The sequence below is a fragment of the Giraffa tippelskirchi genome, chromosome 1, assembly GCF_054371585.1.
Source record: "Giraffa tippelskirchi isolate mGirTip1 chromosome 1, T2T-mGirTip1v1.2.pri, whole genome shotgun sequence".
NCBI classification, from domain to species: domain Eukaryota; kingdom Metazoa; phylum Chordata; class Mammalia; order Artiodactyla; family Giraffidae; genus Giraffa; species Giraffa tippelskirchi.
The window spans coordinates 110,461,910-110,488,744 of NC_137275.1; the positions used below are offsets into that span (position 1 = coordinate 110,461,910).

A 26,835-nucleotide genomic window follows, 5' to 3' on the forward strand; every position below is an offset into this window, starting at 1 on the left:
AAGAGTTGAAGTCATGAAGAGTTGGATACGACTAAGTGACCAACACTTCCACTACTACTAGGAAACTACTTTGGGGTTTGGGATCAAAGCCTCAGCTAATTGTAAAAGTCTGCATTTGCCCGGCTTGTATCCTATGCATAAACGTCCTCCGGGGAACTCATTGCCTGAGGATGGGAGAGGGTGGGAGTGGAGATAGGATTTAAGGGTCCTGGCTCCCCACTCATCCATCAATCACTGCTAACCTCTTCGGAAATAGAGTTTCCCTGTTTGTAATATGGAGATAACTCTATTTTACGAAGCTGCAAGAATTAGAAACAGTATATTAAGGTCTGGACAGTGAGCACATGACTATCATTTAAGTATGTAAAGACAATTATCAGGACAAATATGGCAGTAAATGGCAACTCATAGAATTAAAAACAATACCTCAGATATTATTTACCCATTGCAGATTTCAATGGAAAAAGGTCACTCTTATTCCACATACCACACTATGATTACATTAACTTTTCCATAGCTGCATAATATGTGGTTGTTACACAATAAACACAGTCACTCTTGTATTTGAGTTTACTCTTTTTTGTTTGTTTGTTTGTTTTGAGTTTACTCTTAAACTTTTGTCTGTCTGACAGAATTCCCCATAGCCATTAAAACCCTGTTCAAACTATGAAATCTTCCCTAATCAAATTCTGCTGTTGAAATATGGGTTAGCCTGGCATGCCGTACACACAGAATTTCTACAGTCACAATCACATTGTTCCAGACTTGTTTTCATTGTAAAATCCCCAATGCAAAGAATTATGCATTCTATAGTGATTGGTCCTTACATGAAGCCAATAGGCGATGGAGTATTATTCGGCACTGAAAAGAATTACTCAGCATGAAAGATGTGGAAGGATCTTAAAAGCATATTACTAAGTGAAAGAAGCCAATCTGAAAAGACTATATACTATACGAGTTCAACTATTTGACATTCTGGAAAAGACAAAACTGTTGAGACAGTAAAAAGATTAGTGGCTGCTAGTGGTTGAGGTGTTGGGGCAGCAATGAACAGGCAGAGCATGGAGAATTTTTAGAGCAGCAAAAATACTTCATACGGTACTATAATAATGCATCCACGTCATTATACATTTGTCCAAACACATGGAATGTATACCACCAAGAGTAAACTGTAATATAAACCATGGACTTCGGACGATTATCATGTATCAGTGTAGGTTCATCAGTTGTAGCAAATATGTCACTCTGGTGGGGGATGTTGATAATGGAGGAAGCTATGCATGAGTGATGAAGAGGATATATGAAAATCTGTGTACCTTCCCCCTCAGTTTTGCTGTAAACCTAAAACTGCTCTAAAAATTTTAAGTCAAGTTTTTAAAAATGTCACCCAATGAACAGTGAGCAAATGAGATCCTCAAATAAAATGCAAATGAGCTTTTAATGCTTTTTTATAATATGATAGTGTAGTGTCTACAACAGAGACCACAAACTAGCCACCACCAAAATGGACATGCCATCTAGATATATTTTGTTTAGTGAAATGTTATTTTAATAATTGAACTTTATGTATTATTTAAAATCAGTAGCTCATCCATGAAATTATGGATTACCAGCCTTGTATGTGTGCATGTTAGAAAGCTTTTGACTGCAAGTAAAAGACACTTCAACTCAAATTGGCTTAAAGTCAGGTATTTTCAAGGATTATATGATCCCATTCAGTAGGAAGTACCAAGCAATCCAGGTTGATTGTTTCGGTGCCTAACCACACCTTTGAGGTGGCAGGCTCTTTATCTCTCTGTTTGGCTATCTGAGTGTTGGCTTCATCTTCAGACTGCCAACAAGGAACAAAACATTACATCTAGATAGAGGTCATGTCCAGAAGAAGAAAAGAGATTTGTTCTTTCTGTGCCCCTTTTCAGGAGCAAAATAATCTTTCCCCAGAGGCTTCCAAGGATTTCCCCTGACACTTTGTAGGCCATTCCTGGGCCACATGCCTGCACCTGTGGCTTCCCTGGTGGCTCAGTGGTAAAGAATCCACCTGCCAGTGCAAGAGATGCAGGAGGCACGAGTTTGATCCCTGGGTCAGGAAGATCCCCTGGAGAAGGAAATGGCAACCCACTCCAGTATTCTTGCCTGGAGAATCCCATGGACAGAGGTGGCAGGAAGGCTGCAGTCCATGTGGTCACATAGAGTCAGACACAACTGAGCATGCATGCACACCTGTTGCTGCAACAATCATTGACTGAAAGGATAGACTGAGCTGTGATTAGCTTGGACTAATTATGTGGGAACTTGGGAAGAGATCAGCTAATGTATACTACAAGTTGAAAAAATCAAGAGCTCTGGCACTATCACAACCCTAGTTCCCACACAGTGACAAATGTCTATGGCTATTTCCATCCTTAGACTTAGGGAACGGTCCTCAATTCACCATGGGTCCTACCTGCCTGGACTTTGTAAGCATTTGAGTTTACTATACCTGGTTTATACTTTTTTATCTGGCAGCAGCTTCATGCTAAATTATGATATTTCACAGATATTTTAGCCTATGGATTCTGGAGACACATGATAAATGTCTACAGTGACATGATAGTGTTTTGTCCCACAATTTAGTGGTTTAAAACAATAAGCATTTATTATCTCACAGAGTTTCTGGGAGTCACGAACTTGCGAGTGGCCGAACTGGGTGTTTCCGGCTTAAGACGTCTTACGAAGCTGCAGTCCAATTGGTGATGGGACTGCAGTTATCTGAAGGCCTGGCTGCACTAGAGAAATTGCTTCCCAGATCACTCACAGGCTGTTGGCTGAAGGGCTTAGTTCCTCAGCACATGGAATTCTCATCAGGCCATTCACAATAAGGCATTGGCTTCCACCGGGGCCAGTGATCCAAAAGAGCAAGAGCGTGACCGAGACAGAAATCACGAAGATTCTTATGACCTAATCTTACAACTGATACACTGTCAATTCTGCCATATCCTATTGCTCACAGAGTAAACTAACTGTGCTACGGTGCAGGAGGGATGTGAGTTCCAGGGGGTGGGGACTGCAGGGGGGCACTCTTTGAGACTGGCTACTATAGTTGCATTCTGCAAAACTGTTCTATGCAGGAAATTTATATATATATTTTGGAATTTATAAAGTACTTATTTATTTGGCTGCATCACATCCTAGGTGCGGCACACAGACGGGATCTTTGTTACATTGTGCCAGATTGTTGCAGAGCCTGGACTGTCTAGTTGTGCCCACAGGCCGGGTGGTCCTGCAGCATGTAAGATCTTCATTACCCAACCAGGGTTCGAACCCGTGTACCCTGCATTGCAAGGCAGATTCCTAACCACTGGACCACCAGAGAAGTCCCAGACAGGGAATTTAGACAGATACTTACTTGCTGTGTGACTACATGAATTTTCCCAATGCTAAATATCTTGGAAGTGCATTGTCAATTAAACAATCACTTCAGTGAAACATAGGGTCAGCTGTAAGCAAAGGTGTCTTAATATCCCTAGAATTACATCTTCCACTCTACATTATAAGCTAACTCAGTCTTGTTTTTTATCTGTCTGCAAGGGGAAAAAAACCAAAAGATTTTATCAATGAATTCAGGGCTCCAAACTCCTAGTAAAAGACTCCCAAAGTGTACCAGCTGCCTGATAAGACTTAATGTATCAACCAGTGTGGAGATATTAACATTGTAACAGGGACAAAAGAATGCATGGAATGGACAAAGGATTATGGGCTTTCAGGCATCCCCTGAACTGAGTCCCAGGAGAGCAGGAATTTGGATAAGGAGGAAGCCTCCTGCAATTGTACCACATGTAAGGCTGTCCCTAAGATACTGATAAAGAAAAAGAAACATGAAACGAAAAAAACCCTGGTTTAATTTGATGAGAGCACTTCTCAGTTGCCTCAGTGGTGAAGACTATGCCTGCCAAGCAGGAGACCACAACAGATTTGATCCCTGGGTTGGGAAGCTCCCCTGGAGAAGAAAATAACAATCCACTCCAGTATTCTTGCCTGGGAAATCCATGGACAGAGGGGCCTGGTGGGCTACAGTCCATGGAGTTGCAAAGAGGCAAACACAACTTAGTGACTGATCAACAACAGCAATAACAATTTGATGAGGAGATCACAAAACTTCTCAGTTAAATTGTATTCGCCACAACTCCCAGAATTTTGTAATACAGTGAAGTTTCTTGTCCAAGAAATTTAAGCTTCACACATTGCTGTTGCCTTCCTACACACCCTCAAACCAAAAACCCCAAAGCATTAAAAAGGCTCACACTCTTGCATAACACTGCTATAAGAACTAGAGACAAAATATGCTCGTGGAGCTGAAATCAGAAAGAATTTCTTTTCTCCCCCTTCCATAAAACAGTTACATTGTGAAGTACAGTTTGCCCTCATTTGGAGACTGAAAGATAACAGTTTTGAAACAGAGATTCATTGGCAGTATTTATAACTGAGTTGTGTAATAAACTCGGGGCATTAAAAATATGACGCTACTCTAGACTAGTCTTTATTTTTAGAAGGCTTAGAAAACCTCTATCCAGTGTTAAAAGTCTCTACATATGACGAAATGTTCTTTGCTATCCCATGGTCATTAGGAAAATGAAATACAGTCAGTCAGTCAACAAGAAAAACAATACTAGGCACACAGTATCAGTTGTGTTGGAGCTGACTCCTGGGCCCGAGCAAAGGCAACTTCATGGATGTTTCTGGGTTCCATCTAGGAACCTGAAATAAGAAATGTTAACTAACAAGGTTTTGTTCTGTAAAAGAACAGCTATTAATGTAATGCTTATGTCTTGTGGACTGTTTGTCTTCAGAAATGTTTTAGGTAAATTATTTCAGAGACTCAACAATAACTTTGAATAATATTAACCTTTGGAACTTAACTAGCTCAACAGGGCATAAAATAATGAAGGCAGAAAGAAGAAATCTGTTAAGAAATCAATCTCTTGAAGAGTTTTAAAATGCTCCAACGCTGGAAATCAACACAAAAATCTGAGCAATAGCATTAGTTTTAAGAATATAAATAATGACATAATTTTGGTTCTTGATTGTGATACATAATAGTGTTTGAAAGTTCTGATTTTATACTTCATAATTTTCTATATTCTTTTATTTTCAAAATATTTTTGATAAAGATTTACAAAGAAAGCACAGAGGGCACATTTAGTGGTATCCAAGTGAGCACTTAAAAATACATTATTTTTCATAATGAATTTTTCTCAAGTTGTTGGATGGATTTGTGCTGGGCTTATATAAGCTACTGAGTGAGGTACTGGATCTTATTCATTTCTGGATCCTCGTTACTTAGTATAAGCTTCTCAATAAATATTTTCACTGACCCTAGTCTCTTATCTAGTTCTCTTGATGGTTAGTTGTTTACCTTTGTGAGATGGTTGCCTACAGTTAAATGCACAGAAGGCAGTGAAATGCAGAGTTTTTTCCCTGCAAGTTAAAAGAGTTTTTATGGAAAATGTTAATAAAAACAAAGAAACTGACTTTATTTAGAACATTTTATTTTGCTACAAATATGTATCTTCCCATTATATTTTCTTTTTCATGCCCTTAGATGATAGATTGGATTAGCAATTCTAGAGGGACTGTGACCAAATAATTTTTAAGCATCTGGAGATGAATTTGAAGCAATGACAATTTTTTTAAATGTTTTTGGTGATCAGAGTAAATCATGTGCTTTGTTGCTCAGTTGTGTCCGACTCTTTGCAACTCCATGGACTGTAGCCCGCCAGGCTCCTCTGTCCATGGGGATTCTCCAGGAAGAATACTGGAGTCAGTTGCCATGCCCTCCTCCAGGGGATCTTTCCAACCCAGGGATCGAACCTAGGTCTCCCACATTGTAGGCAGATTCTTTACCATCTGAGCCACCAGGGAAGCCCATCATACAAGTGCAAAATCAATCATGGAACTCACACAACCACACTGTATCCCTCCTCCTATTTTGCAAATACTGGAGAATGCTGCGATTTCAGTTTTTATAAACTTCACTCTAGTCCACAGGTCTCATGAAGTTGCAGGATATTAAACAATCTTAAGAATGATACTGAATGAAAAAGAAGTTGTTCTATATAAATCAGCAAAAATGAACATATACAATGTTCAGGAAAAACAAGTAAATGGATCCAATATTTCAGGAAGTTATAAAGTTAAAAAAGAAATGTTATTAATAACATTGCTGTATTTAAAGAAGAAAGATATGGTATTAACGATGCTGCTGTAGATGGTCCCTGACTTATAGTGATTCAACTTAATGATTTTTTAACTTAATGGTAGTGCGATATGCATTCAGTAGAAATCATACTTCAGATTTTGAAGCTTGATCTTTTTTTCAGGCTAGCGTTACATGGTATAATCTCATGATACTTAGTAGGAGCAGCTGCCTTCACGATCACGACAGTAAACAACCAACATACGTTAATAACCATTCTGTCTCCACATAGCCATTCTGTTTTTGACTTTCAGTACAATATTCATATACATGAGCTAGTCAACACTTTATTATAAATTAAACTTTGTGTAGATGGTTTTGCCCAACTGTGGGCTAATGTAACTGTTCTGACCATGTTTAAGGTGAATGAGGCGAAGCTCTGATGTTCAGTAGGTTAGGTGTATTCAATGCATTTTCAACACACAATATATTCAACTTACATTTATCGGGATATAACCCCATGGTAAGTCGAGGAATCTCTGTTGGCAGTCGAGGAATATCTGTATTTCAAAGATAAACTCTTATTCTATAAACTTGACTATTCCTAAATCTAAGTGATTCCGTAGGAGTTGAGAATTTTTATGGTTGCTTACTTTAAAAACAGGGCTTCCCTGGTGGCTCAGTGGTAAAGAATCCGCCTACCTATGCAGGAGACTCAGGTTCGATCACTGGGTTGGGAAGATCCCCTGGAGAAGAAAATGGCAACGCACTCCAGTATTCTTGCCTGGAAAATTCCATGGACGGAGGAGCCTGGTGGGTTATGGTCCATGGGGTCACAAAGAGTTGGACATGACTGAGTGACTGACAACACTAATACTTACTTCAAGGACACTCCTTGGTGATGATTAAATTAATGCAATAACAACATAATACCTGGCATACAGTAGGTTCTGGATAAATGATGGCTATTAATATTATTGCCAAAATTATTGGTATTAAAAAATAAGTACAGAATAGGACATCTTAGGATCAGGGGAGGTGCAATGAAAAAGAACAGGGCTTTTCTGTACTACTTTGTTGACTTTGGCCCCAGATCAGGCCATCAGACTGTCTTCTGAGATCGAGGTAAGAAGGAAGTTTGGACGTGGTTTACAGAAGTCACGGGTTCACTAACAGTTAGACTCAGCCTGCCCAGGAGCCAGGTTAACATTAGGCACTCTGGTTTCAAGTGGTCAATGCTTAAGAGCAAGCACAGTAGTCTTCTTCCAAGCAAAAATACTGATCCATAAACCTAAATGTTACCTGAAAGAACTCCTACACTTCTCTATTTATTTTGCTGTAAAGAAAGACAAAACAGATTGCTGGTTTCTGGAAATTTTAAGGAGCTCACCCTAGGCTTCTGCGTGATTTCTTGACTAGTATAATAACAGGCCAAAGGAATTGGTTTCTGAAAGGTGGCGGAGTAGAAGAACGTGCGCTCATCTTCTCCTGTGAGAACTCCAAACTTACACCTCGCTGCTGAACAACTGTCGACAGGAGAATGTTGGATCCCGCCAAAAAAAGATACCCCACATCCAAGGGCAAAGGAGAAGCACCAACAAGACAATAGGAAAGGCGAAATTGCATTTAGAATCAAATGCCATACCTACCAGAGACGCCCGGAGGGCTCAAACAAAACCTTGTGTGCACCAGGAGACCCCACAGAGACTGAGTCAGACCTGCCTATGAGTGTTTGAGTGTCTCCTGCAAAGGTACAGGTCAGCAGTGGCCTGCCGCAGGGGCAGGGGCTCTGGATGCAGCAGACCTGGGTATGGCATAAGCCCTCATGAAGGAGGTCACCATTAATCCCACCATAGAACTACTAGAACTTACACAGGACTGGGGACACAGGCTCTTGGAGGGCACAAACAGAAACTTGTATGCACCAAGACCCAGAAGAAAGGAGCAGTGACCCCACAGGAGACTGACCCAGACTTGCCTGTGAGTGTCCAGGAGTCTCTGGCAGAGATATGGGTCAGCAGTGGCCTGCTGCAGGGTCAGGGGCACTGACTGAAGCAGTGCTTGCAGGGGACTTTTTGCAGGAGGTCACCAATATCTTCATTACCTCCACCATAGTTTGGCCTCAAGTCAAACAAGAGGGAGGGAACACAGCCCCACCCATCAACAGAATATTGGATTAAAGATTTACTGAACATGGTCCCGCCCATCAAAACAAGACCCAGTTTCTGCCTCAGTCAGTCTCTCCCATCAGGAAGCTTCTATAAGCCTCTTATCCTTAACCATCAGAGGGCAGACAGAATGAAAACCACAATCAAAGAAAACTAACCAATCTGACCTCACGGACCACAGCCTTGTCTAATTCAATGAAACTATGAGCCTTGCCGGGTAGGGCCATTCAAGATGGATGGGTCATGGTGGAGAGTTCTGACAAAATCTGGTCCATTGGAGAAGGGAATGGCAAACCACTTCAGTATTCTTGCCTTGAGAACCCCATGAACGGTATGAAAAGGCAAAAAGATAGGACACTGAAAGATGAACTCTCCAGGTTGGTAGGTGCCCAATATGCTACTGGAGGTCAGTGGAGAAATAACTCCAGAAAGAATGAAGAGATGGAGCCAAAACAACAACACCACCCAGTTGTGGATGTGACTGGTGATGGAAGCAAGGTCCGATGCTGTAAAGAACAATATTGCGTAAGAACCTGGAATGTTAGGTTCATGAATCAAGGTAAATTGGAGGTGGTCAAACAGGAGATGGCAAGAGTGAACATCAGCATTTTAGGAATCAGCAAACTAAAATGGACTGGAATGGGTGAATTTAACTCAGATAACCGTTATATCTACTACTGTGGACAAGAATCCCTTAGAAGAAATGGAGTAGCCCTCATAGTCAACAAGAGTCCGAAATGCAGTACTTGGATGCAATCTCAAAAACGACAGAATGATTTCTGTTCGTTTCCAAGGCAAACCATTCAATATCACAGTAATCTAAGTCTATGCCCCGACCAGTAACGCTGAAGAAGCCGAAGTTGAACGGTTCTATGAAGACTTACAAGACCTTCTAGAGCTAACACCCAAAAGAGATGTCCTTATCATTATAGGGGACTGGAATACAAAAGTAGGAAGTCAAGAGATACCTGGAGTAACAGGCAAATTTGGCCTTGGAGTACAAATTGAAGAAGGGCAAAGGCTAATAGACTTTTGCCAAGAGAATGCACTGGTCATAGCAAGCACCCTCTTCCAACAACACAAGAGAAGACTCTACACGTGGACATCACCACATGGTCAAGACCGAAATCAGATGGATTATATTCTTTTGCAGCTGAAGAAGGAGAAGCTCTATACAGTCAGCAAAAACAAGACTGGAAGCTGACTGTGGCTCAGATCATGAACCCCTTATTGCAAAATTCAGACGTAAAATGAAGAAAGTAGGGAAAACCGCTGGGCCATTCAGGTATGACCTAAATCAAATGCCTTATGATTATACAGTGGAAGTGAGAAACAGATTCAAGAGATTAGATCTGGTCGAGTGCCTAAAGAACTATGGACAGAGGTTCATAACATTATACAGGAGGCAGGGATCAAGACCATCCCCAAGGAAAAGAAATGGAAAAAGGCAAAATGGTTGTCTGAGGAGGCCTTACAAATAGCTGTGAAAAGAAGAGAAGCTAAAGGCAAAGGAGAAAAGGGAAATATATACTCATTTGAATGCAGAGTTCCAAAGAGTAGTAAGAAGAGATAAGAAAGCCTTCCTCAGTGATCAATGCAAAGAAATAGAGGAAAACAATAGATGGGAAAGACTAGAGATCTCTTCAAGAAAATTAGGGATACCAAGGGAAAATTTCATGCAAAGATGGGCACAATAAAGGACAGAAATGGTATGGACCTAACAGAAGCAGAAAATATTAAGAAGAGGTGGCAACAATACACAGAAGAATTACACATAAAATTATACACATGACCCAGATAACCACTAGGGTGTGATCACTCACCTAGAGCCAGACATCCTGGAATGCGAAGTCAAGTGGGCCTTAGGAAGCATCACTACGAACAAAGCTGGTGGAGGTGATAGAATTCCAGTTGAGCTATTTCAAATCCTAAAAGATGATGCTGTGAAAGTGCTGCACTCAATATGCCAACAAACTTGGAAAACTCAGCAGTGGCCACAGGACTGGAAAATGTCAGTTTTTTTTCCAATCCCAAAGAAAGGCAATGCCAAAGAATGTTCAAACTACCACATAATTGCACTCATCTCACATGCTAGCAAAGTAATGCTCAAAATTCTCCAAGCCAGGCTTCAACAGTACACGAACCATGAACTTCCAGATGTTCAAACTGGATTTAGAAAAGGCAGAGGAACCAGAGATCAAATCGCCAACATCCACTGGATACGGAAAAAGCAAGAGAGTTCCAGAAAAACATCTACTTCTGCTTTATTGACTACATCAAAGCCTTTGGTTGTGTGGAACACAGCAAACTGTGGAAAATTCTACAAGAGATGGGAATACCAGAACATCTTACCTGCCTCCTGAGAAATCTGTATGCAGGTCAGGAAGCAACAGTTAGAATTGACGTGGGACAACAGACTGGTTCCAAATTGGGAAAGGAGTATGTCAAGGCTGTATTTCGTCACCCTGCTTATTTAACTTATATGCAGAGTACATCATGAGAAATGCTGGGCTGGATGAAGCACAAGCTGGAATCAAGATTGCCAGGATAAGTATCAACAACCTCAGATACACAGACGATACCACCCTTGTGGTAGAAAGTGAAGAACTAAAGAACCTCTTGATGAAAGTGAAAAGGAGAGTGAAAACTTTGGCTTAAAACTCAACATTCAGAAAACTAAGTTCATGGCATCCAGGCCCATCACTTCATGGCACATAGATGGGGAAACAATGGAAACAGTGAGAGATTTTATTTTGGGGGGCTCCAAAATCACTGCAGATGGTGACTGCAGCCATGAAATAAAAAGACGCTTTCTTCTTGGAAGAAAAGCTTTGTCCAACCTAGAGAGCGTATTAAAAAGCAGAGACATTACTTTACCAACAAATGTCCTTCTCATCAAAGCTATGGTTTTTCCAGTAGTCATGTATGGATGTGAGAGTTGGACTCTAAAGAAAGCTGAGCACCAAAGAATTGATGCCTTTGAACTATGGTGTTGGAGAAGACTCTTGAGAGTCCCCTGGACTGTAAGGAGATCCAACCAGTCCATCCTAAAGGAAATCAGTCCTTAGTATTCATTGGAAGGACTGATGCTGAAGCTGAAACTCCAATATTTTGGTCACCTGATGTGAAGAACGGACTCATTTGAAAAGACTCTGTTGCTGGGAAAGATTGAAGGCAGGAGGAGACAGGGACGACAGAGGACGAGATGGTTGGATGGGATCACTGACTCAGTGGACATAAGTTTGAGCAAGCTCCAGGTGTTGGTGATGGACAGAGAGGCCTGGCATGTTGCATGCCGTGGTGTCCATGGGGTGCGTCCATGGGGTGGCAAAGAGTCAGACACAGCTGAGTGACTGAACTAACTGACTGAAAGAAATTGAAAGAATTCCCTTTCCTCAAACTCTGGTGGATAATCTTCCTAGGCTCCCATGCAGGCTGTTCTTACCTTCTCCCTCCTTTCTCCAGGCCTTCTGCATCATAGCGACTCCATGAGAGGTATCTGTTGTTGTTATTTAGTCGCTAAGTTGTGCCTGACTCTTTTGTGAGCCCCATGGACTCCTCCATCATGGGCTTGTCTAGGCAAGAATACTGGAGTGGGTTGCCATTTTCTCCTTTCCGGGTCTTTCCTACCAAGGGATCAAACCTCCATCTCCTGCACTGGCAAGCAGATTCTTTTCCACTTAGCCATCAGGGAAGCCCAAAGGTACCTGTGTTGTTGTTCAGTTGCTAAGTTGTGTCTGACTTTTTGACCCCCATGGACTGCAGCATACCAGGCTCCCCTGTCCTCCACTGTCCCCCAGCATTTGTTCAAGTTCATGTTCATTGAGTCAGTGATGCTATCTAACCATCTCATGCTCTGCTGCCCTGTTTTCCTTTTGCCAAGGTACCTGTATCCTTAGCCAATTTTTAATAGGTGACTTTTCCATCAGAAAAGGGTGGTATTACAATTAACGTGATCATTCAGTTGCATTTATTAATTTTTCTTAATGTCAGTAAACAAACTTTTATCATCTCTGTTACAAATCTCTAAATAAGGGGATGCTGTGTAGCCTGGTGGATAGCACACAGACTGTCAACCATAGGGCGTTATATCAAATTCTCCCCAGCCGTTTAACAACTCAGATCTTTGCTAGTTTCTCTTCGAGTTGCATCTGGAGGTGTCAGCACCACCTCAGAGTGATGTTGTGCAGGAATAAGAAAAATGCTGTGCTGGCTACTTCATGACCACTGAACAGATGGTACGTTTTCTGTTTTGTTTTTTCCCCCTTTTTCTAACCTCATCCTTTGTTCAATATTATTGAAGAACTAACAGTTTTTTCCTACCAAAGCATGTTGAGTCAAGATGCAGTTTTACAATCCAGACTAAAACAGAACAGTCAGGGAAGGCTGCTACACATCCTTGAGAACATGCTAACCTTTCAAAAAAAAACCAAAACCCTTACCCAGTGTGCATTTGTGGCTCTGAAATCTGGTAAATAATGTGTCGTTAATTAAAACCTCAGCTTCTTTGGGAAAGAACTGAACTTCCTTTGCCTTTTAAATTGGTAGACAAAGGAGTTCAGACCAAATTAAAGTGTTGGTAAGCCTTTGAAACATAAAACAAGTAAGATATTACCTCTAAGGACTAAATTATGCACTGATACTCTTTTGGGTTCTCACACAGGAATTTTAACTTTTTTTACTTTATTAAAAATCTAAGATATTTAGGCCATTAAATTTTATCTATGTAAGTTTGTTGTTCTTGTTTAATGAAGGTATCAGTGGTAGTCATTTCCCTCTTCCTCTTGAATTAGAATACCAGCTGTGGTGACTGTAACACTGTAGTCTGGGTTGATCCCTGGGGTTCCTTACCTACTGCTGTAGCCACAGCAAGGGTTTTTTTTTACCTTTCTTTCTGGAGCACATGTTTGTAAACCAAAGCTTGCTGACATTGAGTATCACCCAGGTTTTAGCTCTTGTCTTCACTATTATAGGGGCGCTACACGCAGGGTTGCCCTCTTTTCTCTACATCCTCAAAAACGCTGTTTTAATGGATTCTGTCTGATCTTCCTGAATCTTCTCTGGATCAGAATTAGCTTCTACTTTAATCTTCCCTTTAAATTCTCTTTACAGTTAAAGAAACTCCATGTGGCCTAGCCTGCGAACTTTGTCTTGGACTTTTTGTGCTTTGTTTACTTTCTTTGGCCACATTCCTTTTCATTGCTTTTGTTGTTGCTGATTTCTTCCCCCACTGTATCAAGTTCACTGATATTTCAGGCCTCTCATACTTGCTACTCCCTCTTCAAAGAATGCCCTTCTCTGGGTCTTCACAGAGCCACACTTCAACTCTTGGGTCTCAATCAGATACCACCTTTCCAGGTAGTCTCCAAATCTGCACCCTCTAGCTAAAAACTCATCATCACCCTTCCCCCAGGTCACTCGCCATCCCATTGAACTGTTCTCCTTCCTTGACAGCACCTACTGCTGTCTGAAGTGATCTTTGTCTTTAACCGTGTTTGTTGTCTGACTCCACACTCAGGAAGGTAAGCGCCATTAGGGCAGGAACCTGTCACTTCTGCTCTCCACAAAATCCCTGGTGTGTAGCACAGTTCCCATAGAGGCTTCATGAATAATTTCTTGAAGAAATAAGTGAATGAATCAATGACTGTCTTCATCCTCTTCTCCATCTACTTCAGTTCAGTTCAGTTCAGTCGCTCAGTCGTGTCTGACTCTTTGCGACCCCATGAAGTGCAGCACACCAGGCCTCTGTCCATCACCAACTCCCAGAGTCTACCCAAACCTATGTCCATCGAGTCGGTGATGCCATCCAACCATCTCATCCTCTGTCGTCCCCTTCTCCTCCTGCCCCCAATCCTACCCAGCATTACGGTCTTTTCCAATGAGTCAACTCTTCGCATGAGGTGGCCAAAGTATTGGAGTTTCAGCTTCAACATCAGTCCTTCCAATGAACACCCAGGACTGATCTCCTTTAGGATGGATTGATTGGATCTCCTTGCAGTCCAAGGGACTCTCAAGAGTCTTCTCCAACACCACAGTTCAAAAGCATCAATTCTGCGGTGCTCAGCTTTCTTCACCGTCCAACTCTCACATCCATACATGACCACTGGAAAAACCATAGCCTTGACTAGACAGACTTTTGTTGGCAAAGTAATGTCTCTGCTTTTAAATATGCTATCAAGGTTGGCCATAACCTTCCTTCCAAGGAGTAAGCGTCTTTTAATTTCATGGCTGCAATCACCATCAGCAGTGATTTTGGAGCCCCCCCAAAAAAGTCTGCCACTGTTTCCACTGTTTCCCCATCTATTTCCCATGAAGTGATGGGACCACATGCCATGATCTTAGTTTTCTGAACGTTGAGCTTTAAGCCAACTTTTTCACTCTCCTCTTTCACTTTCATCAAGAGGCTCTTTAGTTCTTCTTCCCTTTCTGCCATAAGGGTGGTGTCATCCGTATATCTGAGGTTAATTGATATTTCTCCCGGCAATCTTGATTCCAGCTTGTGTTTCTTCCAGCCCAGTGTTTCTCATGATGTACTCTGCATATAAGTTAAATAAGCAGGGTGACAATATACAGCCTTGACGTACTCCTTTTCCTATTTGGAGCCACCTATTTAATCTCACCAATTAATCAAGGTCCGTTTATTTCTCCTATAAATATCCTTCGAGACAACTCTAGTCCACAATGTCGTTTAAAACAGCAGTCCTCATTTTAAAAGTACGAGGCTACTTGTTATTAATAGAATTCCTCACGACTCTGCCCTAAGTTTCAGTGGCTAGTCCACTCCTCTGAATGATTAACCTGGATTTAGGTTAGAATCAATCAGTTTTGACCTCATTCAGTTCTGAGAGACATTTTGGTGAATAAGTGAGTGAGTGTGTGTGTGTGTGTGTGTGTGTGTGTGTGTGTTCGTGCGCATGCTTAGTCCCTTAGCCATGTTCGACTCTTTGCAATGCCATGGATGTAGCCACCCAGGCTCCTATGTCCATGGGATTTTCCAAGCAAGAATACTGGAGTGGGTTGCCATTTCCACCCCAGGGCATCTCCCCAACCCAGGGATTGAATCTGTATATCTTGCGTCTCCTGCATCGGCAGATGATTCTTTATCACTGGGCCATCTGGAGCTCAGGCATTAGCCCCAAAATATTGCTCAGTATTCTCAAGAGTGCCACCAGCCTCTTCGAGACAATACATTCTAGTGTAATCCCCCCCTTTTCATACCAGCCTGCTCCAGACAGTGAGGAGTCCAACCCAGACCCATTCCAGAATGGTTGTTAACTGATATCAAACCAAGTTAAACCCTATATGCAATAGATAAAAATAAATAAATAAATTTGGTACTTCTTGCTTTCCCATATTCTTCATTTTGAGCACCGTCTGTAGCAGTGTACCTCCTGAGTGGGATTCCAGGACCTGCTTTCCTAGATCTGGCACTTTCCAGCTGTTCATACCTTCATACCCAGAAGGTGGCTTTGGGAATACAGCCTTAAGACTGCAGGCTCTCCTCTCTCTGCAAGTCTCCTATCACAAACACTGCCTTATGGACGGTGTGCGCCCCCTAAATCACTTCAGTAGTGTCTGACTCTTTGTGACCCCATGGACTGTAGCCCACCAGGCACCTCTGTCCATGGGATTCTCCAGGCAAGAATACTGAGTAGGTTGCCATGCCTTTCTCCAGGGTTATGGACAGTATCAGATCCTGAGTGTTTGCCAGCCATTGATTTGATACATTCCTTTGTGCTGGACTAAAAGAACCCTCAGGGCCTCTTCTCCACCTCCAGGAGTCTTAATTATAATAGCTTTTTAAGATAACCATCCACTTCGGTGTGTCACCCACAGGAATGAGAGGAGAGGTTAAAATTCTAGACCAGGTAAGAGGTGAAGGAGAGTCAACAGGTTGAGACTGGTGCTTCTGATGAGGAGCTTGTTGAGCAGCTCACATTCTGCTGGGTCTGTGGCCAAGGACTTCTCCCAGCTCTCGAGAACTGAATGAAAAAGCGACTTGAGCACCGTTTTGGGGGCAAAAAAGTAAAATGATCCACTTGAGGCTTTAGATTTCCTATGGTGATTTCTAAACGTCTACATTCCCGATTGTTCTCTCAGCTTTTCAGCCATTTTCCCCCCCGGAAGGCTCTCTTTGTCTCTTCCCACACCCGTTTCAGTGATAGTTTCTCTCCACGGCTTACTCAATCTGCATGCAGTTGCTCTCTCCCTGCCCCGTTTGTGTTTTCCTCATTCCCTTACCTGCTCTACCATTAAAAAAAAAAAAAAAAAAAAAGATCCCTCTTTTGGAATCTGTTATGTGTATAATGGACATACCACCTCAAAAATATTCCCTTCAGGAATAGAATAGAGGGAAAAACAGGAGGAAAAATGTTCAAAGAAGCTTGGATCTGTTTCTCATCTTCGCTTGTGTGGCAAAGAGAAGGACAGAGTCCAGGCTCTCCCTCTCTACAAAAAACCTACTCACCCTGGAGGTCTGCTCATCTTCCTTGATGGATTGGAGCCTAATTGTCTGTCTCAAGTCATTAGGCTACTAGATTGTTAGTGTACCTTTTATTTATGCTCTTCTCTATTAATATCAACCATAAGAAAAACAATGAAATTACCTATATTCTTTGTTATTATAACCTCCTCTAATCTTTAATTAGGTCATTAACTTTTTGCTATCATGAAAAAGGGTAGTGTAAAATATCAATATATTAAAAGATGAAGAAAGCTATTGCATCTTTTAATTAGGCATTCAGTGGGTATTTTGACAAAGAGAAATAGAAGATTTTGTATAAAATTAATTGATTCAAGTATAACTTTTCACACAAATGAAATGAAATGTGTAATTTCAGCTTTTTGAATGAAAAAATTGAAGATTGAAAATGAAAAATTCAAACCTCTTTGAGGTTTGAATAATAAACTATGTGTGGTGTGATTGTAAGATGGCATCTCAACTTTTCTAGAAAGCATGAAAAAATGCAGCTGCATTTTTTACCACAGTAACATTACAATCACTTGGTCTGTTGAAATTACAAGTCAAGAAGAAGCCTCTTGTCTCTGCATATAGATGTGAAGTCTGTGGAATGGCACTATATTTTTTCAAGCTATTGAAGATGGGCTCGTTGCTAAACAGATACAGGTTACTATTTAGTGAGGTTTAGTTAGTGTGATAATGAGGATCCAAGGGGGAATTTTCCAAGACAGTTGAGTTTTAAATACACAACGTGAACTTAGCTGGAAAGAAGCATAGACATAAAAAAACAGGAGCTAGTACAGTGTTCTAACAGCACAGTGGTGAAAGGTAGCAAGAAATGAATAGTGAATGCAAATGTGAACCAATTCAGCCCAGAGCAGTACTCAGATTTCTCTAATTAAGGTTCAAATAAAAAGGTGGGGAATCACTTATTTTTTGGAAACATAATGACTATGAAAACATAAATAATTTCTGGTGGAGAAAAACCCATGAGCTCTATTCTGACTTGTAGCTTAAAAGGCTGCTTTTCGTTTCGTGCCATTCGGATAATAACAGCTCCCATTACTTCATTCCTAGCAATGATAGTGAATTTAATATGCTATCTTATTTGATCTTGTTGAATGACAGACATTTTACATGAGGATACAGAAGTTTAGTGAAGTTAAGTAAGCTGTGCTGCAGCTTAGGAGGTGAAACCAGGACTCAAACCTAGGTCTTACCAGATGCCAGAGCACTTGCCCATCACTACTGCCCTGTGCTGCCCCTTGTATTGGCAGTTTGCAGGCAGTGAGAAGGACACAAGATTTTTTTCAACCTGCAAACAGATGTGTACAACACTTTTGTGAGCTCACTTGTGAAAAACTAAACCAAAGCAAAAATACGAGAGCATTAAGGTTTAAGAAAACCTAAACAAAGCCAGTGGAATTCACAGTCTGAGTTTTTGTCTCATTTTTTTGATAGGTAATGAAATACGGTTGAACTTGGGAGCCTCTCAGAAAAGTGGAGACATTCTTGGGAAGAAATATGCAAAACACAATAATCCTTTGGACTGTCGTTCTTATAAAATATAGCAGTCTCTTTCAGACAGCAACAACAATTAGTCATGACTTACACATTCTTCTTAAGATATATCAGAGTCCTTTTAAAGTTCCAAAATGTAATACTCAGCACAGAAATAGAGTAACAGATGTTATAACCAAATTAAGGGTTCTTCCCAGACATCTTTTATTGACATTAGAGTGGTACAGAGGCACACTAAAGCCTTTGAATAAAGTGCTACACTCTCAACCTGAGGATTTGGTAGAAAATAACTTCTGAAATTGATGTTTCAATTTCAACTGCTTGTGTAGGGGCTGAATTGCTTCAGCTGTGTCCGACTCTTTGCAACCCCATGGACTGAGGCCATCAGGCTCCCCTATACGTGGGATCCTCCAGGCAAGAATATTGGAGTGGGTTGCCATGACCCTCTCCAGGGGATCTTCCCAACCCAGGGATGGAACCCAGGTCTCTTAAATCTCCTGCATTGGCAGGCAGGATCTTGACTACTAGCACCACCTGGGAAGCCCTCAATTTCAATTATTCTATTCAAATTGATGCTTCTAACAAGTGGCTTTCTAGTTAATGAATATGTTTACAGATATTTTAATTCTTTCTTAATACCTTCTTTCTACTCTGTTCTCAAATTTATCACATTTCTGCAATAATTTGCCTATTGTCTCCCTCCCTCACTAGACTGTGAGCCATTGAAGTGCAGGCGCTGTGTGTAAACCTTCTTTGTATATCCAGGTCTTGATAATGCCTGGTAACAAGTAGACACTGAAATTTTTACTTTTTGAAGCACATAACATAGAAGAGTTTTTCAACCTCAGCACTGTTGATACTTTGGGTCATATAATTCTTATTGGGGGGGTGGGTGCTGTAACATACATTGTAGGATCTATAACTGCACTCCTCACATCTACTCACTGGATGCCAGTGGTCCCCACCCACCTACCCAAAATATCTCCAAAAGTTTCCATATGTCTCCTGAGGGGGACGAGGAATCACCCGCAATTGAAAACCACTGACAGACAAGAATGCACACACATGCACAGATAGAAACATGATGCTTTTAATGTATTAATATATTTTTTCAAATTTCTTTGATTAGGCAACAAGTACACAGCATACAAGAATCTAAAGTATGAAAGGATATATAATAAAAGGTAAATTCCTCTCCCTCTTCCATCTCCCAGTCAGTTTTTTGTATATCATTCTAGACCTGAAATATCCAACAGATGCCACTAACTCGTGATTGTTGTGAACTTAAGCTGTGACTTGTTCTAACTGAGATGTGCTAAGTATAAAATTTGTGATGGATTTTGAAGACTAAAAAAGTGCAAAATATATCATTAATAATTGTTTTACATTTACATGTTAGAATGACAATATCTTGGATATACTATGTAAAATAAAATATATAATTAAAATTTATTTCACCTTTAATAAAGCCATTTTACCACAGCTACTAGGAAATTTTAAATTACATATGTGACTTACATTATATTTTTGTTGTATGGTACTTTCAAATAAACTTTCTGTGGAGCTATAAACATGCAGATATGCATATATAATGATAAACTTTAACATGTATACATTGTTTTATTTTATACTTAGCATAAAAATTGCATATGGTACTTAGTAAATACTTAATAGATACTCACTGATTGAATCAATAAATAATTGAGTGATTATATGTATACATATACAATTGACCCTTGAACAACTAGGAGGTTAAGTCCAAAATCTGTGTGTATTTTATACTTGACTCTCCAAATATGCTTGCTATTCCGCTGAATCTGAGGTCCCACATCCCCTCATTCAACCAGCCTTAGATAGTGTAATACTGTAGTATTAACTGTTGAAAAAAATTCACATATAAGTGGACTCAAACAATTTGAATCCATATCACATCTGCATACTTCATTTTATTCGAATGATACAAATATTTTATTATGATCTTCATTTATTTCATCTGTAAAATGGGCATAATAACAATATTGTTGTGAAAATTAAGTATTTATATAAGAACTTAGAATAATACCCATCAGATTACTATAATCACATATCATTACCCTTCCCTTCTTTGTTATCATTATTGTTTTTGTTGTTACTATTTTTTTAAGTAACTTTTTTAAAGATGAGGAAACCAAATATCAGGGAGGATAATGCCCCTAGGTTACAAAGCTGGCAGCTTGGCTGGTCAAAGCAGGAACCTTGCGCTTTGACTTACAAATTCATGCACTCATCTCCATCTCATGATGCCTCATTATAGTCATTTAAAAACACACAAAAAGAAAGCATGTACTGCACAGATCCTGTTTTTAAATTCCATTACCTTGTATCCAGTATCCTTGCCTGGAGAATCCCATGGACAGAGTAGGCTGGTGGGCTATAGTCCACATGACTGAAGTGACTGATCACCCAAACACGCACCTTATAAAAGGTACCAGCGCTTCCCAGATGGCACTAATGATAAACAATCTGCCTGCCAATGCAGGAGATGTAGGAGACATGGGTTCAATCCCTGTGTTGGCGAGATCCCCTGGAGAAGAAAATGACAACCCACTCCAGTATTCTTGGCTGGAAAATTCCATGGACAAAGGAGCCCCATGGGCTACAGTCCATTGGGCCACAAAGAGTCGGACACAACTAACTGACTGACACACACACATAAAAGGGACCAAGAATCTTAGAATATTGTCTACCTCCACTTCAGGATTAGGAAAGTACAAATCTGAAATATTTTGATATACCAGTAAGGATGTGCTCAAAAACTGGATATGCAGGAGCTTTGTGTACATTTCTGAAACTTTCAGGTAAATTTCCAGTAATTTCAATTATTTCAAAATATGAAGTCTAAAAAAATAGTAAAAACAATGAGGAAATTTTGTTTGGAATGTCAAAACACATATCTATGTAATTTATGGGTTAAAGAATTTATAGTGGAAGTTGATATTTAGAATTGAATGAAAGGAATTTACTTATCTAAATCTGTGGGATACAGCCATGATGGCAGTTGGAAGGAATTACAAAACTTTTAAAACTTATGTTAAAAATAGCATAAATATAATGGGACAAGTGGATATTATGTACCTCCAAATGTGATGCATTTAAGAAAGACATTATATCATCTTTTTAGTATTTTTGTCAAAAATATTTCAACTGCTTCTAATTGTGAGGAAGCAGTCAGACAAACTGAAATTGTGGACATTCTACAAAACACCTGGGCTAGATGCTTAAAAATGGTGGTCATGAAAGTCAAAGAAAAAAACCCAGAACCCACTTTTAGGTTAAAAAAAAGAAACAACACCTTTTTTTACCTAGAGTAAAAGAGGCTAGGGTAACCTATCACCTAAATGCAATGCTTGATCCTTGTTTGGGTCTTGAATTAAACAAACAAAAAGCTATAAACGTTATTCAGACAACTGGGGAAATTTGAATATAATATTACTACATAGTATTAAATTTCTTGATTGTGATAATGGTATTATGTTTGTGTGGAAGAGTATTTTTATTCTGTAAGGGTGACATATGACATGAGCAATGATATAGATAGAAAGATGATAGAACAGTGTGACAGATGTTAGCACTTGGACTAGAGGAGGAGTACTCTGATTTTTTTGTTTCTTTAGTGGCTTAGTCATGCCTGACTCTTGCGACCCCATAGATTATAGCCCACAAGGCTCCTCTGTCCATGGGATTTTCCAGGCAAGAATACTGAAGTTGGTTGCCATTTCCTTCTCCAGGGGATCTTCCAGGCTCAGGAATCGAACCTTCATCTCCTGCACCGCAGGTGAATTCGTTACCACTGAACCACCTGGGAAGCCCTGATGTGCTGTGCTGTGCTTAGTTGTTCAGTCATGTCTGACTCTTTGCAACCCCATAGACTAGCCCACCAGGCTCCTCTGTCCATGGGATTCTACAGGCAAGAATACTGGAGTGGGTGGCCACGCCCTCCTCCAGGGGATCTTCCCAACCCAGGGATCAAACCCAGGTCTCGTTGCAGGCAGATTCTTTACCGTCTGAGCCACAAGGGATGGTCCAAAGCCCTAAGAGTTGAGTGTTAGTTATATTGTGAGGTTTTTATTGTTTTTATTGTTTTTTATTTTCTCATTATCTCAAGCTTTAAAATTTAACAAACATTTGTTAAGCTCTATGTGCTGAGAGCATAAAGATAAATAAACAAGGCTCTCTTCCCCAAGAAATCCTAGTTTTGTGGAAGAGTTAACATGATCATTGCTGCAGTACCTGCTGATAGTATAGATGCTAAAAAAGAAATACACAAAATAAGGAGGAAATTTTGTTAACAAAAGTTATTATTGCTATAAAAGCTCAAAAATAAAGAAAAACTTAGAAAATTAAATTCTTCTATGGCATCACCCAGAGATAATTTTGTCAACATTTTGCTGATTGATTTCCTTTCAATGCTCTTACTGTGCATTTCCCGTTCTTCTTTCTCACTGTCACTCTCACGCTCTCTCTTTCCAGTGGAGAATGGAAATACTAAATTGAAGTCACATTGTATTTTCAGTTTTGTTCTCTGACTCCTCCACTCACTATATCATTGTAGAATCTTTTCCATGACATTATATTTTTTTGAAATGTCCATTTTAATGGCTTCACAGTATTCAATTACATTGTTGAAGATTTTGACCATTTCCAAATATTGTCTATTGTAAATAGTTATAATTAGGAAATGATTCAGAGAAAAAGTGTCTAAATGTCAAAGGAAAATGCTACTGTTAGTTTGAAAATGGGTAATTTTTTAAAAAAATAAATTTATTTATTTTAGTTGGGGGCTAATTACTTTACATTATTGTAGTGGTTTTTGCTCTACATTGACATGAATCAGCCATGGGTTTACATGTGTTCCCCATCCTGAACCCCCCTCCCACCTCCCTCCCCATCCCATCCCTCTGGGTCATCCCATTGCCCCAGCCCTGGGCATTTGTCTCATGCATCGAACCTGGAATGGTGTTCTGTTTCACATATGATAATATACATGTTTCAATGCTATTCTCCCAGAACATCCCACCCTCACCTTCTCCCTCAGAGTCCATAAGACTGTTCTATGCATCTGTGTCTCTTATTCTGTCTCGAATATAGGGTTATCATTACCATCTTTCAAATTCCGTATATATGCATTAGTATACTGTATTGGTGGTTTTTTTTCTGGCTTACTTCACTCTGTATAATGGGCTCCAGTTTTATCCATCTCAGTAGAACTGATTCAAATGTATTCTTTTTAATAGCTGAGTAATACTCCATTGTGTATATGTACCACAGCTTCCTTATCCATTCGTCTGCTGATGGACATCTAGGTTGCTTCCATGTCCTGGCTATTGTAAACAGTGCTGCGATGAACATTGGGGTACACGCGTCCCTTTCAATTCTGGTTTCCTCAGTGTGTATGCCCAGCGGTGGGATTGCTGGGTCATATGGCAGTTCTATTCCCAGTTTTTTAAGGAATCTCCACACTGTTCTCCATAGTGGCTGTACTAGTTTGCATTCCCACCAACAGTGTAAGGGGGTTCCCGAAAATGGGTAAATTTTTATATACTCCTTTCATTTATAATGTAGCATGTAACCCTTATCTAATTTTCCAGTTTATAATCCTTATCTAATTTTCTAGTTTATAATACTGCTATATTCATTTCAGTTCAGTCGCTCAGTTGTGTCCGACTCTTTGCAACCCCACGGACTGCAGCACGCCAGACCTCCCTGTCCATCACCAAATCCTGGAGCTTGCTCAAACTCATGTCCATTGAGTTGGTGACGCCACCCAACCATCTTATCCTCTGTCATCCCCTTCTCCTCCTGCCTTCAATCTTTCCCAGCATCAGGGTCTTTTCCAATGAGTCAGTTCTTTGCATCAGGTGGCCAAAGTATTGGACCTTCAGCTTCAGCACCAGTCCTTCCAATGAATATTCAGGACTGATTTCCTTTAGGATGGACTGGTTGGATCTCCTTGCAGTGCAAGGGACTCTCAAGCACCTTCTCCAACACCACAGTTCAAAAGCATCAATTCTTCAGCACTCAGCTTTCTTTATAGTCCAACTCTCACATCCATACATGACTACTGGAAAAACCAAAGCTTTTGACTAGATGGACTTTTGTTGGCAAAGTAATGTCTCTGCTTTTTAATATGCTGTCTAGGTTGGTCATAACTTTTCTTCCAAGGAGCAAGCATCTTTTAATTTCATGGCTGCAGTCACCGTATGCAGTGATTTTGAAGCCCTCAAAATTAAAGTCACTGTTTCCATTATTTCCCCTATATTATCTACTAGTGGCATTTTATACTGAAATAACAATGTAACTTATGTAAGCTTATATATTAATATTGGGGTTTCCCTGGTGGCTTAAACAGTGAGGAATCTGCCTGTAATGTGGGAGGCTCTCTGGATCAGGAAGATCCCCTGAAGAAGGAAATGGCAACCCACTGCACTACTCGTGCCTGAAGAATTCCATGGACAGGAGCCTGGCAGGCCACAGTCCATGGGGTCACAAAGAGGGAACACAAGTGAGCGACTAACATTTTTATCTTTTTACATATTAACATGAAATATTTGTTAAAAAATATAGTTCTCCACTTGATTTTTCAACTCCCAAAAGGAAATTTTAATGTAACAATGCATTTCAAGGGAAACATTTTGTATTATTAAAAATAATTTGCTGCATTTAAAAATTTTCTCCCTCTAACCTTTACCCCTCAAACTTCTCTACTATGGGTTTTATCCATTTAAATGAAAATGTCTTGTGGATTTATGTAAGCTTATTTGAAAAATAAACTACCTGAAAGATTTAACAGTTAAAGGTAAATTCACCCATCCTTTTGGGAAAAAGATGTAGTGTTGTTTGGAAAAGTTTAGAGAGGGAAGCCACGCTTATGCACCATTCACGGGGAGTAACAACAGAAGAAACTTTCTTATAGGATGATATAGCAATACCCATTAAAAATTTAAATATGTATAATCATGTTGCTGGAGCTTCCCCGGTGGCTCATGGGTAAAGAATCCACCTGTCAATGCAGATGTGGCAAGAGTCACAGGTTTGGTCCCTGGGTCAGGAAGATCCCCTGGAGAAGGGATTGGCAGTCCACTCCAGTATTCTTGCCTGGAAAATCCCATTGACAGAGGAGCCTGGCGGTCTACAGTCTGTGGGGTCACAGATATTCAGACAGGACTTGGCAACTGAACAACAACAACAATAGCCTTGTTGCTGTGGGCTGAAAGTTTATCTTCAATCATTTATATACTGAAACCCTAACCCTCAAAGGTGATGTTATTAGTAGGGGGGGGTCTTTCGGGGTTGGTGAGGTTGTGAAAATGGAGCCCTCCTGGACAGAATAAGTGTGTTTATATCGAGTTGGCCAAGAAATTCGTTCGAGTTTTTTCCATAAAAAAGAAATCTCACTGAGCTCCCAGCCCCTTGTGCTACAGCAGGATACAGTGAGTTCTGCAGTCAGAGAGAGTTGTCACGCTGATCTTGGACTTCTAGCCTCCAGAACTGTAATAAATTTCTGCTGTTTATAAGCCACCCAGTCTGTAGTATTTTATTATAGCATCCTGAACAAAGTAAGATACATGTTCTTATTCTTAAGATTTTCAAAATGCATACAGCAAACTTTTAATTGTCCTCAGGAGGCAAAGAATAAATGGATAATGAAAACATTAAATTCCACTGATTTACACACAAGCTTCGGTTCCCCACATCATTAAAGATTTTACTAAATCTTCTAAGAAATGGCAAAATGATGGATCACAGTGTGATCTTCTGCTTTACTCTAGCCCCAAACTGCTCTTAATAGACATGCTGATTAGTGAAATGGCTAAATAGTTAGCAGCAGTGAGACATAGTAGAAACAAAATGCTTGCATAATCCCCTAAAAGGACAATCAGTCACTAAATAATTAAGGTTGACTATGCAGTAGATGTAAATTATGCTTAACAAATCCCTTCTGCTCAGCCCTTTCATTATATCGTGCAAAATGGATTGTATGGAGGAAGTCTTTCCATAAATGGTTCATGGTGGAGGAGGTGCTAGAGTTTCAATGGGGATTCTAAATTAATTAAATGATCTAAATACAGAGAAGAGAAAAAAGATAATTAACAAGATACCAAGTGGCTGGCCAGTACTGAAGTCTCTAATCCTCTTGAGAGACTCCCTTTATGTTATCTTGAGTCCTGTAGAGAAATGGTAACAAATCAAATTGACTAGCTACATTCACAGAACACATTTATAATCATGTAAGTGTCCTTAGGTGAAGTAAATCAAAGCTTTTTACCTCACAGAGTCACAACTCACTATTTTCTTAATGAGCAGGACTTTCTATTGGATATTTTCAGCTAGTCCTCCCATTTTGAATCTCTGAAGACATGAAATGTGTATTTTAGCCTGCTAACAATTTCCTGGGCTTCCCTGGTGGCTCAGTGGTAAACTATCCACCTGCCAGTGCAGGAGACACAGGTTTGATCCCTAGGTCGGGAAGATCC

General features: G+C 40.2%; 2 protein-coding genes across 2 annotated transcripts in view; one reads left to right on the forward strand and one right to left on the reverse strand.

Moving 5' to 3' along the window:
* LOC145506098 (liprin-alpha-1-like) overlaps nt 1-26,835 on the forward strand; it is a 117,136-nt gene that overhangs the window by 6,775 nt on the left and 83,526 nt on the right. The window lies entirely within an intron of this gene.
* LOC145515759 (uncharacterized) overlaps nt 25,869-26,835 on the reverse strand; it is a 56,598-nt gene continuing 55,631 nt past the window's right edge. The window contains exon 5 of the mRNA XM_081517118.1: nt 25,869-26,526. The gene's annotated coding sequence lies outside the window, so the exon portion shown is untranslated. The remainder of the gene's footprint in view (nt 26,527-26,835) is intronic.